Consider the following 15,120-nt stretch of genomic DNA (forward strand, 5'->3'; position numbering starts at 1 on the left):
CATACTGCCCATTGAGGTGCGGGGAAAGAAGAAAGGAGGCGAAAGCTGTACAGCCGGACAGATGCAGGGTGACACCTGATGTCCTAGTAATTGTTATATTTCAGCGTAGGCTTGAGTCACCGCACACACTACTGAGTGCTGCTCTATAATGCCCTCCATATGGCTGCTCCTAAGAATGTACTGTAAAGATATAGGAGAGCAGGATTTTCTCTTTTGTGTATGTGCAGTGTATAGGAGACATCATAAAGGCTAGGCTCCACCCACTTTCACATTTCATACATATCAATGCTGAACAGTATATAGAGGTTTTAGAATTGGGATGAGGAACTCTTCAGCCCTCCCAGTGTTCCAAAACTACAATTACATGGTCATTTGTACAGTATCTATGTTATACTGCATTACTTGTTTTTAGTTTGACCCTCCTGTCTTCTTGTATCCTAGCTGTGATGTTATAGCTTCTCCCCTCTCCCTCATATTGGCAGCCATTTTATCCCACTGTTCTGTACAAGCTTTCTTTATCCTGCTGTTGACCCTGGTCATTTTATATTCTGCCTGGAATAAATTTGGAATCTTTCTACAAGCCTCTGCAATTGAGTTGAGCTATCTAACAATAAGTGGATTGGTGTAAGTGCAGTGTCCCAGAACAGGCCCTTTGGTCTGCTGTTCTATCCTCACACTTTTATTATAACCATTCCTGTTCTGAAAAGCTATGGTCCACTGCACACTGTGTGTATTGTGTCACCCCTCTCAGTGTTCAGATCTGCTATTCCATTCATTTCTTGTATGCATATTCAGGTATCAGTGCCTAAGGGTATTATGTCGCCCCCCAGTGTTCAATTATGGTACTTCTCATGTATATTTCACTGTATATGCCTAATGGTGTGATGATGCAATGGCTGGATGTCACTTTACTGCCCCTGCTTCCATGGTAACTCCAATGGCCATCGAGCTTTGGCTGAGGATACTACTGTATGTGACTTCCTGTCTACCTCAGTCTTGTCTTCCACCTTCAGGGGGACAAGTGTGTGTGATCTCTCTCCCCTGTCAGGAGAGATATACGTGTGCTCTGCTGCTCTAGTTCCACCAGAAGTGTTTCTGGCTGTGTTCTATTCTCAAGTCCTCAAGATTCTCATCTATTCAACAGATCTGGGTGCTGTTCTTCAGCCATTCCTCTCATCATCTTCTCTAATCATCAACAGCAAGTATTCATCTCAGTTTCATTCCGCCCAGCATCTCAACTTCAGTCCAACTACTACTCCCATCATTCAGTACGCTATCATCACAGCCTATTGCAGCATCACCAATTGCTCTGCCTTATACCCAAGTTTGCCTTATACCCGGTTGCATCCGGAGAGACTGTTGCTACTAGTTACCACCGTTATAATAAATACACAACTACCGTTGTTTCTGAACCTTGTCATTGGTGTAATTATTGGTGCCCTGACTAAGGACAACGAAGAATAGCATGCCCAGCCTCTGCATGGTCAGGAGCCCGGTTCTCAGCTGTGTTGCCCTTGTGCCAAAACCGTGACAATCCTCTGCTCAGCAGCTGCCCCGGTTCCTGCCAGTAACTACACCTATCAGCAGAGTGGCCCTTAGGGGCCTGGGCATCGAATAAGTACTAAAAGAATACAGTTACAGGAATTATCTCATAAACCCCACACTTACAGCCAGGTCATTGAGTCAGAATATACGTCATACAAAAGCTTTGGCTGTGCAGGCATAATGGTTAGTCTTGGAAAAGCTGGGGGGCCGAAGGGTCCCCATTTTTATAACAACACATGTTCCCATCCAGACAACATCTTTTTCAGGGAAGGCCTTACATAAGACAATGCAAGACCACATGCTACATCCATGACTACAGCATGGTTTCACTGAAGAAGAGCCTCGGTACTAACTGGCCTACCGCTCAATTAGACCTTTCAATAACCGAAAACATTTGGCACAATATGAAATGTAAAATCTGACAGAGAAGACCCAAGAGCGCTGAGCAGCTAGAATTCTACATCAAACAAGAATGCAATTAATTTCACTCCAAAAACTCCAGCAATTGGTTTCCTGAACTCAACATGTGATATGTGTTCTATGTTTTATTGTGGGTGAAATCTGGTCTATGAGATTTGCAAATCATTACATTGTGTTTTTATTACATTAAGGCGTTCCCAATCTGCATTTTTCATCGGCCCCATAGCAGTTGTGTGGTCTGCCTCCATGGTAGCTACGCCACTGGAGATATGACATAGCTGGCATAGTTTGTTCCAAGCATCTACTACTCAAAAAGCGGTTGCCATAAAACTCAAAATTATGCACACATGCTGTGGTCAAATGCTGCATGATTTTGCCAGTAGTACTGTAGTAGTGTGCCGCCATATGTGGATATGGCCTCTGGCAGTATGAGGTCATCACTTCTGTTTGAATGAATGATAAAATATTGATACGTCCATGTTACATAATAAAACACTACACAGGCCGTGTCCTTACTTTGATTATAATAAATTTAGAGGAGTCTGGAGATTACCTTGAAACACCCTATGTCCGTGCACTGTATACAAACCAGCAGCGTGGAAATCTTGTCTTTACCGCATTCCCATCTTTAGATAGATGACAACAATTGTTTTGTTCATAATGGCTCGGTATTAAAATCATTGCCTCAGCACACAAGCTTATAAATAAGTAAGTGAACACAGATAAAGTTGTGGTTCCGTTTACTTTTTTTTAAGTTGAAATAAAGCCAAATTCCAAAAATATCCCTTGAACACTTGGACTGCTGCAGTCTTGTTGGTTACTCCAACAGGACAAGACAGTGTCCCTTCTGCTTGGATGCTTAATAAATGTTGCATATTCCGTATAAATATTACATGAGCCGTAATATGAGAAAATAAAGCCAGAAAATCCATGGCTTGATAAATGGGCTCCATGAAAGTCATTAGGTTCTAATTGCTGGCCGTGTCGGTGATATGACTACATGGCTGACACTGCTGAGCCAATACTCAATAGATTGGAACGTCAATATTCTATAGATTGGAAAGATGAAGAAGCAATAGAAATGTAAAATCCTTAGATAAGGTCATATGCTGGGCAATGTTCAACCTTATTTCCCATGATACCATGATGATGATGATTATGATGAATGTTGTTGATTTGTTAAGGTTAAGTAGATAGCAGGTTTACTTACAATGCATACCCCATACCTGATATCCGTCACACACTAAAACCGGCAGCTATACTACCTGTAAGGATTGGCAGTATAGTTCAGGCTAGCTCTATCTATCTGGGTCTGGCCAGAGTGCCTGTTATCAGAAGTCTGGCAAAAATTTTTATTAAAGTATTTTTGTATACAAATCACCAATATACACTTATTACGGGAAATGCACATAAAGTGCTTTTTCCCTGCACTTACTACTGCATCAAGGCTTCACTTCCTGGATAACATGGTGATGTCACTTCCTGAATAACATGGTGATGTCACTTCCTGAATAAAATAGTGATGTCAAGACCCGACTCCCCGAGCTGTGCGGGCTGTGGCTGCTGGAGAGGATGATGGCAGAGGGATGCTCAGTGTCCCTCCAGTGCCCTGTGTCCCTCAGTGTCCCCCTGCCATCATCCTCTCCAGCAGTCACAGCCCGCACAGCTCTGGGAGTCGGGTCGGGACATCACCATTTTATTCAGGAAGTGACATCACCATGTTATCCAGCAAGTGACATCACCATGTTATCCAGGAAGTGACATCACCATGTTATCCAAGAAGTGACATCACCATGTTATCCAGGAAGTGACATCACCATGTTATCCAGGAAGTGACATCACCATGTTATCCAGGAAGGGACATCACCATGTTATCCAGGAAGTGACATCACCATGTTATCCAGGAAGTGACATCACCATGTTATCCAAGAAGTGACATCACCATGTTATCCAAGAAGTGACATCACCATGTTATCCAGGAAGGGACATCACCATGTTATCCAGGAAGTGACATCACCATGTTATCCAGGAAGTGACATCACCATGTTATCCAGGAAGTGACATCACCATGTTATCCAGGAAGTGAAGCCTTGATGCAGTAGTAAGTGCAGGGGAAAAAAGCACTTAATAAGCATTTCCCGTAATAAGTGTATATTGGTGATTTGTATAACTTTTGGGTAACAATACAATACTTTAATAAAAATTGTCGCCAGACTTCTCCTTTAACAATGGAAATAGCATACGAAAAGGAAACTGGGCAGAGGTTGATATTGATGGCATGTGGTTTATTTTTTTGTGGATGATGTATATATAGTATTAAAAAATATATATTTCCTCCCATAAAGTTATTATAGACTATGTGGTTATTTCTGGCCAGTTACGATGCTAACTACTCATGTGTATGTCGAGAAGAAGTAACTGATGACCAAAAGTGTATGTCCGGCCACAGAGTACCGCACAACTATCCTGGCAGTGTTTGCCATCGCGACACAATATCCACTCCCGCAGCGATCAGTTTGTGGCGGATGCCGAAACCTACACGCAGGGCCTGATGCTAGCACACCCATACGGCGGTCAGATTTGGATGACCTTTAAATAACATGTAAAACAACAGCTGCTGTTTTACATAGTGTGAACATGTGCTGGCAAAAACTATTACTTAAACGAGAGATTGTCTGAAGACACTCATGCATATAAGATTTTGGCTATAGACACTGTTTTTTTGGATTGTACTTCTAGTACATAAATTTTTATTTTAAAAAAAAGTACTTTATATAGTATAGTCTCCCCTTTAATCGGCAAAGTCCATCAGAGAAGTAATTCTCTACTGGGTCTTTTATCAGCCCTTCTCCCCTTTTCTGAATTACCTTCTAAGCCGATTTACGGCCAGATCAAAGGTCAAACGTGGTCACAAATCAGCTTGTAAACCAGTTGTGACATGTTTTACGGTGATCTGCACAAAACTGTTGCCATAACCTCCTAACCATGAGACGTTAATACTGTTAACTCCAACGAGATGCAGAAGTGATCATAATACGGCTGAGTGGAGATGCTCTACCAACCTATATTTTATTGTCCACTTCTTCAGTACTTGTCCTAGAATGAACTTCTCATAACACACGATAGACCAAACTCTGGCTCACACTGCCAGGATTTACATCTAACTATATATTTTTCGCAATAACATCTCTTTTTTTTCTAATACAGAGCTCCAGAGATCCTGGTGCATACATATATATTGTTATATATTATATAATTTATGCCGGGAGGCTCCGGGGTTCATTGCACACTGTTTTTTTTTATTGAACTCAATGCATAATCAGTATGCAGTCAGCACTAGCAATGCATTTTACCATTATATTCATGGGTATGCAGGAGGTTTGGTGCCCTGTATCAACCGAATGGAGCTCCAACCAGTAAAAACATACATTAAAAAATTAAAGAGCCCGGAATGTTGTATCTGCTTAGAAAATATTCTTGAAAGTGTTATTTTTGGTGTTTATTTAAGGGCTTGGAGTACACTCGAAATCTGTACAGCCTTCAATTACTCTAAACACGTCTACGTGACCGAATGTCGGTTTTTAAGAGTTGGAAGGTAAGAAGCACTGCGTGCAGCTCCAGGAGACATGCTTCCTCAACATAAATTCTGTATTGCTTAGAAATGTAACAGGTCAAAGTAACAGTGTTCTCTTTTGGGAGAGAGAAGGCATTAGCCACTCCTGAAGTGGTTGTTAGGTATTCAGTAAGCACCTGGTTCATGGTATCTGATAGAAAACCACAGAAAAAGAGTAAAAAAAAACAAAAACTAGTTCACAGAGGTTTTTTTTCCTCCTCTTAATACAGACCCTGCTCTTAAAAGAGCTTCTTTACACTAAAGGATCATGGAGCACATCTGTCACATGCTTACTGAGCTGATACAATTGCTTTAAAGTGATATTGCCCCCCCCTTTCTACATAAAGAGCTTTAAAGAGCTATAAAGAGCACCATTCTTAAAGGGGAAGTCAGGCGGATTATAAAATCCAGCAGCCAGCAGGGCGGGACATTGATCACGAGTACTAATTTACCACTCCCCATGCCTGCGATGAGAGGAGGGTACGGCCTAGGGACCCCTGCCGGGATCTCCAGCATACGTCACGACCCAGCTAATGGACTGGCCAAGGAGCCAGTCAGTCACTGGGGCGGAATGCCGCTCCAGTTACTGATTGGCTGAGCGGTCATCACAACTTGGGGAAAAATACCTTCCAGCGGGGGTCCCGAGGCCGGTCCTGCTGCTCACCGCCGGCACAGGGAGAGGTAAGTTAGTACTTATAATTGATCTGCCAGCTGCTGGATTTTATCCTCCGCCGGACTTCTCCTTTAGGCTTGTATTCTGGATATTTCATATCATACCGTATTAAGGATTTCTTGGTTGCCTCTACCCTCCAAGAAATGTTATTGATGGAGGTTGGTGCCATATGGGTGGGGCTTCACGTCTGTTATGTCCAATATCCCTGCCTACATCTGCGCCATAGTCCTTGACCCCTCAGCTGCCTCAACAAAATGGGTCGACCTAGAGTCAACCTATCTCGATGACTCCATGGAGGGGCAGGGGCTAGGCTCAAATAAGGTCATGTCAAGGTCAGGTCAGGTCAAGGGGTGGGGCCTGTGGAGCAGATGTAGGCGGGGATATGGGGCACAACGGCCATGAAGCCCCGCCTATACGGCACTGCATTTTTTAGAGTAGAGACCACCAAGAAATCCTTTATACGGAAAGATATGAAATGTCCAGAATATAAGCTTAAAGAGTCACTGTCGTATTTTTTTTTTTTTTGCAGAAATCAATAGTCCAGGCGATTTTAAGAAACTTTGTAATTGGGTTTATTAGCCAAATCTGCCATTATCTGCATGTAAAAAGCCTTTTCCCAGGTCCCCCCCTCCTTCCTCTTTTTCATCCACTCTGAAAAATCTGAAAATTGTGACTTGTTGCAGGAGACGTCCCCTGTCTGTTCTAGGGAGAGGGGAGGGGGGAGGAGGAAGGAGGGAGTTAGCCGGCAGCAGAAAGCAGATAACAGAGGATTACAGGCACGAAGCTGGGTGACAGCTGTAATCTGAGCTCAGACAGGTCACTGGTGACTGTCACAGGAGATATCCCGTGAGGGATTTGTAGATTAACTCTTTGTTGTCCTGTTTTGGTCTTTTCTTTAGCTCTCTCCATAGGAGAACAATGAAGACAGGGGGGAGAGCTTCAAACTGCTTTTTCATGATAAAAATGCATTTTTCGGATAATAAACCCAATTACAAAGTTTCTTAAAATCGCCTGGACTATTGATTTCTGCAAAAAAAAAAAAATTCACGACAGTGACACTTTAAGAATGGTGCTAAGAACTCGTCGTATGGAAAGGGGGGGACAAAATCACGTAAAAAAAGTGAACATTAATCTACATCTCCTTTAATCTATTTGTCTTAGTTTTTGCTTTACCCTTAAGCTTGGGTTGTAGATTTGATTCAAAGTTCCGTATGCTGAGGAATCTGTACTCCGCAATCCATTCATGCGCCGTACCGACTCCACGCTCTCATTCCCAACATGGACAGTCTATCCACAGATTGCCATAACAGATAAAGGCAGCAGGAATGGAAGAACAGCAAAATGATTAAACCAAAAAAATGGCACAAAACCATGCAAAAATAAGAGCAATGAAATAAGAGCAATGTGAGATAGCACACAATACAAGCACATAGAAGAAAGCATAGAGCTGAGATATAATGCAGCAAAATCATAAACAACAATAGTAATACTAATATTCAATAGCTGTGATGTTACTTGCACTAAAATAAAGGACTGTAAAAGTATCTGTGCTCAAATAGAATAATTACTGACCCAAACTGATGAACAGTATCAGGCTATGTTCCCACAACGTCATTAAAGGAGAAGTTCAGGGGCAGGGGGGAATTTGATCAGGACTATGAACTTACCTCTCCCCGTGCCTGTGGTGAGCGGTGTGACTGGCCTCAGGTCCACCGCCGAGATCTAGGATCTCTGGCACTGACACGTCATGACCCGGCTGAGGGACTGGCCACTCAATCTGTCAGTCACTGATTGGCTGAGCGGTCAGTCTATCGGCCAGGACAGGCTTCCCCCCCCCCCCTCCGAGCCGTGGGAGAATGCCTTCCGGCAAGGGGGTTCCGAGGCTGGTCCCGCCGCTCACCAGAAGCTTGGGGAGAGGTAAAGTCATACAACATACAACAACAAAACGTTGTACTATGGATCTGTACAACATTTTTATTCATATGAGGCCTTAGGTATGCTCTAGGATTAGCAAGGAAGTCAAAGGAACGCTCCCCTTTAAGACAGATTTTAGTTGATTTAGCCTCAAGGGGTTGTCCCATGATAGAAGGTTATCATCTGATGACGGTGAGAATTCAAGTCTCCTATGAGAATGGAGAGATGTCGCATGTACACTGCCCTGGCCCTTTTATTCCTTATGAGATACTGTAGCTGAATGCTGTACTGGGCTCTCCAGCAGCTCCAATAGGAATGAATGGAGCTGCAGTGAGGAGGCGCAACTGCCACTCCATTCTCATGGCAGACTCAGGTCGCCCTCTTGAGATAGCAGGGGTCTGGTCCCAACAGTCAGACCCTCCAAGAATAGGAAATAAATTGAAATTGTGCAACAACCCCTTTAAAGCAACTTTTAAATTTGCAGTGCTTTGTCATACTGGTGTGGTCTACAGTGTCTGTGCCCCAGGTCTGTGATGCCTCTCCTTTCTTCTTCCCCACCCTCCTCTTCATTAGGAACACCCCCAGGCAAGATTTCTCCTATCACTTGTCTAAAATGTGCAATAGTGACACAGGTGCACTGTTTAGACGAGCAATGAATAGAAATCCTGTTCCTAATGATAAGGAGGGTGGGGAGGAAGAAAGGAGAGGCATCGCAGGCCTGGGGCACCGACACTGTAGGCCACACCAGTATGATAAAGTGCTGTAAGTTTAAAAGTTCATTTTACTCTAACCAAGGCACTGGGCAAATTTTAAAAGACACAACCAGTAAAGATTTACTTCTATCAAATGGATGGTGCTAGCTGTTTGGTGGGGTGGGTTGGTGGATATAGGGCAATATTATCCAATACAGGCCAATTAGGGGGAGGCTTCACATATCTATTTGATTGTTAAGAATCAAATTAATGTCAGATTCCTCCATTGATCCAGAAATATTACACCTAACAACAAGATAATCTGTAATAAAGGGAACCATAAGGCCTCCCAGGGTCTATTAAGTACCGTAGGGTAAAAAGATGACCTTACACATTAGATAAATGTTGTCTGAAGCTGCTGGTTTTGGTAAGACTAGAAGACCACCTGACGTATTTGGGGGTGTCTTACTGTTTCATGGTGGAAATTATCTGGCAATGGATTATTCTCCTCTATGGCTACTCAGGAGGAACAGCTATTGGCCAAATAACCAGGAATGGACAGCTTTAGGTTTCATGTTCGAAAATGCATAAACAATAACAATATCTTTTTTTTTTTTTTTAATTCTTTATATTTTGCATTTTTCAATTAATAAAAAATCCCCCCAAAACAGACTTTTACCTTCAATAATTACATATATACAGACCAAAACATACATATAAATAAATTACAAAACAAAACAGAATATATATCCACCCCACCCCAAGACCAAACAGAGAGAGCGAGAGAAAAAAAAAGAGAAACTGCAAATACTCCAAATTTTATAAAAAGTTTTAATTCTTTTAACCTGATTTACCCAGTCTTTCTTAGTAAGCCCTGATGTACTCAACTCAATAGCATTTTTTTTAACTTCATGCACTTAAATCTGTGACCCCAATCTCTTACTTTACCCTCACACATTGTTTCAGAGTTCTTACAGGGGAACAAATCTAACCTACTGATATGTCCGTATTGCACAGGAGACGCCGTGGAGGAAGATATATGTCTTACCTTCATCCTCAGCGCTGTTCCGGTGCAGTTAGTAGTTTGCTTCACAGTCCGATAAGACTGTTAGGAGCACTGCCGATCCAGCCAAGGCCAGGCCTTTCTAATGCAAATGAATGGAGTGGGCCATCTGGGGCAGGCCAGATCGGCACTATGGGGGCGGGCAGTGTTCCTAACAGGTGCCCCAGTGCTCCTTACCATCTTACCGGACTGTGGAGCAAACTGCTAATTGCACCAGAACAGCGCCAAGGAGGACGGTAAGACACATATCTTCCTCCTCTGTGTCTCCTGTGTAATACGGACATATCAGCAGGTTAGATTCATGATTCTGATCTCCTGTTCTCCTTTAAGTGTCCCCTCCAAAAAAAAAAAAAAAGAAAGAATATTCTCTGATACTCCAAGAGTCTTGTGTTGGAATTTTCAACAATTCTTTCAAATTTGTGTTGTTCTAAATTTCTGTGAACTCTAAACTATAGTTAACTCCGCAAATCCTTTTTACTTCTTTCCATATTTTATATGAGTGTCTCATGAACCAATCTTTCCCTAAGCTGAATATCTCCTGCTTCCAATTTTACATGGAGGTCCCTACCACCCAATACCGGCCATAACTCCTTTAACCATTCTGCCTTCTTGTGTGCTACTAAGAACACTAACTAAGATGGCAAATAGTACAGCTTGGAAGCATTGTAGCTTCTTTGTAATGCTGGGAAGGATAATCACAGTGGCTTCATTAGCAATTTGAACTCAGAATAACCCTCCCAGCATTGCAAAGTAGTTACAATGTTGCAGATAAAGCCACTTATTTACATCAGAAGGGAGGGGGAGGAGGGGGACAGAGAGAGAAAAGCTCATACACAGATTTTTGTGTCTTCAGCAGAAAGCAGCAGCTGAGAACTGGGGGAAGGAGACTGAATAGATAATAACATGTATGAAAGGAATTGTTAGTCTCACCAGGGGCAGCAACATATCAAAAGTTATGTTTGAGTGACATACCCCTTTACTATGCCTTATGAAATCACAAGCCTGTATAATTCCACTATGTAAGACGATGTGCAGGTCTCATGGTCTCGCCCAGTGGCCTCATCTCTTCACATCGGGGATGATCTCCAGTAATTTTTTTTCAGCATTTTGTTTATTTGGTGAAAGGCTGCTCACAGCCCTATAACATTGCTATAAAATACACTGCACATACACTTACAGTAATGGCATCACTTTGGAATGGAGACGATCACACTGAATATTATCTGAGATAATGATTGAGTGCTGCTGGAGGCAGTTTGCTCTGTCATTTGCTCTGTCAAGTCCTTACATTATTGTTCTAGGAATAAATCCCAGCCAAACAGCATTCACTAAAGGAAGTTGAACTTAATTCATGTAATCAGAGTAATATGTGTCCCTGCTGTCTTTTGGGCTGGATACACAGACAAGTGAGGCTAAATTGTAGACTTTGGATCTAATGAACACAGCAGATGAGAGCAGTGCACAGAGCTGTACAAAGGCACAAGGAGTCCCTGTGGTTCCTCACTAATGATTGTTGAAGGGTAAAGGGGGGTTCCAAGTGCATTGGTGGCAAAGTGCCCTCTGATTATTCTCCCATTGCCAACTTTTTACGTCTGCTGCATCACGTATTCTTTTATTATAGTCTAGTAATGTATTTCCCCGAAAATAGGAGAGTGTTTTGTAAAAGTTTTTGATCCCAAACATGCGCTAGGTCTTATTTTCAGGGGATGTCTTATTTCTTCATGAAAAAGAATTCACATGTCATATGCAGAGCAGGGCCAGTGCATATGGTATGGTGGCTTCTGGCCTCCAGGGGGAGCTCACCACAACACACTTGTACAGCACAGCAGGGACAGCCTACAGTATGGCAGCTTCTGGCCACAAGGGGGGCTCACCACAGCACACTTGTACAGCACAACAGGGACAGTGTACAGTATGGCGGCTTCCGGCCACCAGGGGGGCTCACCACAGAACACTTGTACAGCACAGCATGTACAGTGTACGGTATGGAAGCTTCCAGGCCACCAGGGGAGCTCACCACAGCACACTGGTACAGCACAGCAGGGACAGCGTACGGTATGGCAGCTTCCAGCCACCAGGGGTTGCTCACCACAGCACACTTGTACAGCATAGCAGGGACAGTGAGTACGGTATGGCAGCTTCCAGCCACCAGGGGGGGCTCACTACAGCACGCTTCTACAGCACAGCAGGGACATAGAGTACTTTATGGCGGCTTTCAGCCACTAAGGGGAGGTCACCACAGCACACTCGTACAGCACAGCAGGGACAGCATACGGTATAGCGGCACGCGATGGGATAACTGCAGACTGTGTGCAGCTCTACATCTGACGGTAGGGGACAACGGGGATGGCGGCAGGTGACGGGCCCCTTGATGCCTTGTCTCCATTAGAACAAGTGACGGCCGCGGAAGGGAACATCGGGGTTCATGTCCTGCATGCAGCTGCTGTGCAATGGACAGTGAAGGTAGGGGAAGCGGCAGTGGGCTAAAAAGAATCCCAGCTGTATGCCCTGGTGTTCTGTTTGGTGGGCATGCTTCCAAACAAAAACTATGCTAGATCTTACTGTGAGGGGAGGCCTTATATTTAGCAATTTAGCAAAACCTCCACTAGGTATTATTTTCAGGGGATGTCTTATTGTGGGGGAAACAGGGTATATAGAGTTTTGGTATCTAATATGTATGGCGGTCTGAAATGGTTGGGCCTATATCAAATATTGTATGAATAAAAGAAGTGTAGGTCCCAGATTTATGAAAATTAAAAAAAAAAAAAAATCGATATTTTATTTCATATACAAAAAAAAATATTTTAAAAAAATCTGCTACAAACAACCTACATGTTTTGCACACGCACGCTTAGTCATGATCGACTGAGCCTTAAAAAAAAACACACATATGTAAAAAAAAACCCACATACAGCGTCCAATCCTGGTAGAGGTAAACCTAAGTCATATATCACATAGTATAAAGTAAAAGAATTTAAGGCCAAAATCTGTGATGGACCCGATGGCATAAGGAATAAGAGTAAGTGAACGCATGCCTAATGTACAAATGTAAATGTGAACAGGAGCATATGACATACAGTAAGCTGCAGGTTAAATATAGGTACACATAAAGAAATCTTACACATGAATAACATATACTTGTATCTCTCTCTCTCTCTCTCTCTCTCCAATGTTGAGGAGTGACTTTTGCCAGTCGCCACCTCCGAGTGGCTTATACCCTAGTTAAATACCATAAAAAAAACGGAAATGCTGGATGTCGTCAGCAGTGTTTGGCAGCTCCAGAGATACTCTCTGTTTCCCTTCTTTATATCTGGAATATATTCACTGATGCGTCTCTTTAATTTCCGAGCAGTGCAAACTACGTATTTTAGGCGACGAGCCATACACTCTATGATATATATTACATGATTGCTTTCACAATTAATGAAGTCTGTGAATTTGTACGTTATCAAAGACTTCATTAATTGTGAAAGCAATCATGTAATATATATCATAGAGTGTATGGCTCGTCGCCTAAAATACGTAGTTTGCGCTGCTTGGAAATTAAAGAGACGCATCAGTGAATATATTCCAGATATAAAGAAGGGAAACAGACAGTATCTCCAGAGCAGCCAAACACTTTTTAGATGTGCACGACGGGGACATCCGCCATTTTAATTTTTATGGCATTTAAATAGTGTATAAGCCACTCAGAGGTGTCGACTGGCAAAAGTCACTTCTCAACATTGAAGCAGAATCTATCTTTAGACTTAAAGGGGAACAATCTAATCTAATTATTAGTCCCTTGTGCACAGGAGACGAAAAAGATGGTATGTCTCTTACCTTACTCCTTTGCACCATTCTGGTGCAGTTCGTCTTTTGCTCCATGGTAGAGTGAGACCGTTAGGAGCACCGCCCCCCCATAGTGCCAATCCGGCCCACACCCGGCTGCCCTGCTCCATTCATTACCATTAGAAAGAGGCGGCTCAGCCGGGGGTGAATCGGCGCTATGGGGGCGGGCAGTGCTCCTAACAGTCTCACCAGACCGTGCAGCAAAAGGGGGAATCCTGGCTGGAGTGTATACACATGGTATACGCTCTGGCCAGGATCCCTAGCAGCGCTGTAGAAAACTGACATGTCAGTTTTCTGCAGCCACTATTCATTGAATCGCGGCCGCAGAAAACCCTGTCAGTGCTCACTATGGAGCGTGCGGCTCCAGCCGCATGCCCCATTGTGTTCAGTGGGGAATTCTGATGCAGGCGCGCACGGATGTGCCCGCAACTGAACTCAGCGACGCTAAAGATCATCCCACTGGTACTGCAGTACTGGCCGGGATGATGTTATCTGACACCGGCCATTCCGTGACCCGGCCGGGTCACAGAATGGCCAGTGTCATACAGCGTCTGAACATAGCCTAAGGGTGGGTTCACACATAAGGCTATGTTCACACTACGTGAACATCCGGCCGTTCCGTGACCCCCCCGGCCGGGTGATCTTTCCATCCGCGGAGCTCTGATGCGGGCGCATAAGCGTTCGCCCGCATCAGAGATTCCCATAGCACACAGTGATGCGAGCGGCTCCAGCCGCTCGCTTCACTGTGTGAACTGACAGGTCCTCCTGCGGCTGGAATTCACTGAATTCCGGCCGCAGAAAACTGACCTGTCAGTTTTTTCCCGATGTGTGTACGCTCCGGCCGGGATCCCATTGAAGATAGGCTATGTTCCCACCCCGCAAAACTACGGCCGTACTTCTGCGGCGAGAACTATGGCCGTAGTTTTACGTAGTGTGAACATAGCCTATATCTGCTGTGATTCCTGTACTGTCAGTTTGATTAGGATTGCATACTCACAGCGGTATTTTCATCCTGATATGAGCATGTAGACACCGCCCCACTTAACCCCCTGCGGCCCAGTGAACACTTTACACTTCCCGACATCCTGACATCCCCCTCAGACAATCAGTGCGCTGTCCTGCTGCAAAGTATTCACCGGGCTGCCGCAGGTTAGGGGGAGTGGGTTTACATACTCGCAGAGGGATGAAAATTCTGCTGCATGTGTGTAATCCTATTCAAACTGAGAGTACAGGTATTGTAGCAGATTTCACTGTGAACTCGCAGCATGAAATCCGCTGTGATTCTGTTACGTGTGAACCCACCCTAAAAATGATTTATTGTACTATTACACTTACACTTACATTGGGTTATTTTTTGTCTTTTACTGAT

At 43.7% G+C, this 15,120-nt stretch overlaps 1 protein-coding gene across 2 annotated transcripts in view; it reads right to left on the reverse strand.

Annotated features, from left to right (window-relative positions):
* Positions 1 to 15,120, reverse strand: part of GLRA2 (glycine receptor alpha 2) — a 161,955-nt gene that overhangs the window by 19,319 nt on the left and 127,516 nt on the right. The gene's annotated exons all lie outside the window — the stretch shown is intronic.

The sequence above is a fragment of the Dendropsophus ebraccatus genome, chromosome 11 (genome assembly GCF_027789765.1).
Source record: "Dendropsophus ebraccatus isolate aDenEbr1 chromosome 11, aDenEbr1.pat, whole genome shotgun sequence".
Classification (NCBI taxonomy): Eukaryota; Metazoa; Chordata; class Amphibia; order Anura; family Hylidae; genus Dendropsophus; species Dendropsophus ebraccatus.